This window comes from Belonocnema kinseyi, chromosome 8 (genome assembly GCF_010883055.1).
Source record: "Belonocnema kinseyi isolate 2016_QV_RU_SX_M_011 chromosome 8, B_treatae_v1, whole genome shotgun sequence".
Taxonomy (NCBI): Eukaryota; Metazoa; Arthropoda; class Insecta; order Hymenoptera; family Cynipidae; genus Belonocnema; species Belonocnema kinseyi.
In genome coordinates this window covers 122,953,455-122,958,061 of record NC_046664.1, presented here as the reverse complement: position 1 = coordinate 122,958,061, position 4,607 = coordinate 122,953,455, and positions in this window count along the sequence as shown.

Genomic DNA, 4,607 nt, shown 5'->3' with positions numbered 1-4,607 from the left:
ATAAATTACGTTTGGAAGATGAACGGACAAAAAGTGGAAATTGTGGAGGAGTTCTGTTACCTAGGTTTTTGGTTTGAGGCAGAAGGAGGAAACGAGCTGCAGTTGAGGAAAAGAATTGAATGTGCGAGTAAAGTTATGGGCCAAGTATGGGGTATAGGAAAGAGAAGGTTCAAGAACGATTGGAGAATGAGGGTCTGGTTGTTTGATGGGTTGGTGTGGGCGATGTTGTGTTATGGTGTGGAGATCTGGGGATGGAAGGATCATAGGAAAGTAGAGAGTATGCAAGAGCTATTGGTTAAACAAGGAGAAGAAAGACGGACAAAGATTATAGATTCGAGGTACAATAGATGGTATATGATGGTCAAAGGGTTGACGGAACCAGAATATCTGCAAAAAATAAAAAAGGAAGAAAAATGGAGTAGGGTTGTACGGTTCAGAATGGGAGAAGGATTGAGAGCATGCAGATATTGGATGAATGAAGAGGAGAATTTATGCAGAGTATTTGGATACGAAAAGGAGTCATGGGTACATGTATTAGAGAGATGTACAGGAGAGGAAGAGGGACAGTTGAGTGTGGATAAGTGTGTAAGATGGATCTTGGATGGTACTGGACAGGGAGTGATGTGGATGAAGAAATTGGATGAAGTAAGGGAAAGCAAGGGAGTAGGGCAGAGCCAAACGGGTGATCCTGAAAAGGGACAGTAAAAAACGAAAATTGTTTTCGATATGTAAATATATGTACAGGGAGCGGTGGCCCTCAAACCCGTAAAAGGGAGAGATTAAATACATACATACAATAACAAAGATGAATTTCCAACTAATATCAACAGTCTATTAACAAAAAAAGATTTTTCAGTTATGAAATAAAAAAAAATTTTTTTTAAATTATTAAATTTTCAAGTCAGAAGGATGAATTTCCTACAAAAGATTGAAATTTGAAACTTGAAATTATGAATTTCCATTTTAAAAAATCATGTATCATTTAATGGTTAAATTTTCTACAGAAATAGTTCATTTGTAAACCCAAAAAGACGAATTTTTAACAAGATAGTGGTATTTTCAACACAAAAGGATGACTATGTTGCATAATTGTTGGATTTCCAGAAAAAGAATTAAGCTTTTTACCAAGTAATACAAATTCTGACCGAAAATGATCAAATTTTGAACGAACAAAAACGAATTTTCAACAAAATGCTTGAATTTTCAACTAAAACAGATTATTTTTAATCAAACAGTTGCATTTTTAGCCAAAAAATAATGTTGCTTCCCAGAAAGATTAATTTTAAAGTAAACACATAATTTTTCAACTAGATAGTTAAATTTTAGACCAAATTGTTGAAATTTTGAGCTAAAAATAAAAAATTTTCTTTAAAACAGTCGAATTTTTAACCCGAGAATATGAATGTTCCGCACAAGTTTTTTTTTAAACAAAAACAAAACAGAAAAAAACTTTCTCAATTAAAACTAACATTATAATTTATTATGTTTGAAATAAAAAACAGATTGATTTAAAGTACAAAAGCAAATTTTCAAGAAAATGTTTGAATTTTTAACTAGAACGAATTATTTTCAACAAAACAGTTGCATTTTTAGACCACAAATAATTTTTCTTCTAAGAAAGATTAATTTTTAAGTAAATACAGAATTTTTCAACTAAATCGTCAAATTTTATACCAAATTCTTGAAATTTTGAGCTAAAAATACAAATTTTCTGTAGAACAGTCGAATTTTTAATCCGAGAATATGTATTTTCAGCACAAAAGTTGATTTTTACCCAAAAACAAATCAAAAAAACTATTTCCGATATAAAATTAATTTATTATATTAATATTATAATTTATTATATTTGAAATAAAAAACAGATGGATTTAAAGTAAAAAAACAAATTTTCAACAAAATGTTTGAATTTTTAACTAAAACGGATTATTTTCAACCAAACAGTTGCATTTTTAGCCAAAAAATAATTTTCCTTCCAACAAAGATTACTTTTTAAGTAAACACATAATTTTTCAACTATACGGTTAAATTTTCTACAAAATTGCAGAAATTTTCAGCTCAAAATAAGAATTTTCTGCAAAATAGTGGAATTTTTAATCCGAGAATATGAATTTTACACAAAAATTTATATTTAACCAAAATATAATATAGTTTTTTTACATTGAAAATGTGTTAAAAATCCTCGAGCATTTAACTGACAAAAATACATTTTAAAACATTCAAACATCATCAATTTTTAATTCTGTTGTACATCAATTATTAAATATTTAATCTTCTTGAATTTCTTCCGATGTATTTTTGTCAGTTAAAAGTCCTGAAGTGTTTAACAGTTTTTTGTAAGCTAGCTAGAAAACCCATTAAACAACCAAAAAATGAACTTTAATCTATTTTTTGACCGGGAATTTTACAAATTTTCCGAAAAAAATCCTGGTAACTTTGATTTTTACGGCATTTTAAATAATTAGTTTAATTTTGATATTTTTCAATTATATCCTTCAGTTTAGTGTGATTAATTCGAAAATCTTTTATTTTAAAACTTTTCCATTTTAGATCTTTAACTTTTAAGCGTAAATTTAAATTTAAAGAATTTTAAAATGCAGTTTTAAAGACTTAAACAACTAAAAATTAGGAGCGTTTAAAATCGAAAATTTTGGATAGAAAACATTTTTAGTTAATTGGATAAAAAACTATTTTTAATTTAAAAATAACTTCAAAATAATGTTTATAATTAAGTGAAAAAATTAAAAAAATAGTTGAATTTTCATTCAAAATATTCCAGTTGACTTTTCACAACCGAAATATATTTTTTTTACAGTTAATAATTTTCTATTAAGATTATAATTGCTTATATTAGACTAAAATTTAGTCGACAAATACAGCAGTGAGCCGTTTCCGGTAGAAAATTGCATTTTTTCGATGTGAATTTTTTTTAAATGAGGAACTTTATTATAATTTTAGCAAAATTCATCATTTGTTGATTAATCTTATGATTTGTTAAATAAATGCATTATTCGGGCATTTGTCGGCGGAAAAAATCGGCTTTGTCAATGCCATTCTTTTCAGTTAGGAACTTCATGACAATTTCAGCAAAATTCATAATAAGTTGGTAAATTTTATAATTTCTTTAACAAAATGTAAAGAAAAAATGTATTAAGTAGGCATTTTTGTACAGAAAAATTCGTTTTTTTTTGTCAATAACAATAATTTGGTATGGTAATTTAAGATGGGATTCAAGTTTTCGAATTTTGAATTGTAAATTTTAAAGTCTATTTATAAAAAATTAATAATCATGAATAAAATAAAAACGTTCATAATTTAAACGTACGTTTTTCAATTGGGCAATCTAAATGAAATTATTTCAGGCTGAACTTTAGAAAACGGAAAAATTTCAAAATGTTAAAAATTTTAATGTTTGTATATTAATTAAACTATTAAATTAAAATGTTGATACAAATTACTCGAGTTAAATTTTAACTATTTCTAAAACGATTTTTGTATATAATTATAAAATTAAATATATATATTTTTTAAACATACTTTTAAGTTTTGAACGCTTTCAATTTATTTATGATTACTAATTTTTGGTCAATAATCTTCTGAGTATACAATTCAAATTTTGAAGGCTTGAATTCCAGCGAGATGAAAAATTATTCATATTTCATAGTTGAAAATATAATTTTCAAAGTTTTGAATTTTTATTGATTCCATTTTTAAAACTCTAATGTTCAAACATTTAAATATTCAAATTTAGAAATTTTCCTGTTTTCTAAATTTCAATTTGAAGCTTTTAAAAATTTCAAAAGATTTTAAAGGATTTTAAATATTTGTGGATGTTTTAAAAGATGTCAAGGAATTTTCAGCTTATTTTTTTAAAGAATTCAAGGAATTTCAAAGAATTTTAAAGAAGTACTTTAAAAATCTTTTAAAAAAAGCTCAAGGTATGTCAAAATATTTGGAAGGTATTGCAATATTTGAGAGTATTTGAAATGTTCCAAGGAATTTTCAATTGATTTAAATAATGTAGTATGAGATTGTAAAAGATTGGAATTATTTTATGGTATTTTTGAATTTTTAAGAGATTTCAAAAGATTTTAAAGGATTTTAAATATTTGAGGATTTTTAAAAAGATGTTAATGAATGTTCAATCCATTTTTATAATTTAAAGGAATTTCAAAGAATTTTAACAATTATAGCAGGGTTGTTTAAAAAATTTCAAAGTATCTTAGAAATCTTATAAATAGGCCAAGGTGTTTGAAAAGATTTTGAAGGTTTCGAAATCATTGAGTGTATTTTAAAAGGTTCCAAGGAATTTTACATTGATTACAGTAATTTAATATGAGATTTTAAAGGATTTAATATATCCTAGGATATTTTTTTAGATTTCAAGAAATTTTCCATTGATTTCAATAATTTAGTATGAGATTTTAAAGAATTTTGAATATTTTAGGGTATGTGTAAAATTTCAAGGAATTTTCAAGAGCTTTGCAACATTTCAAAAGATTTGAAAGGATTTTAAATATTTTAGGATGTTTTAAAATTTTCCAAGGAATTTTCAATGAATTTCAATAATGTAAAGCAATTTCAACAAGATAATTAATCTTTTTTGTCGA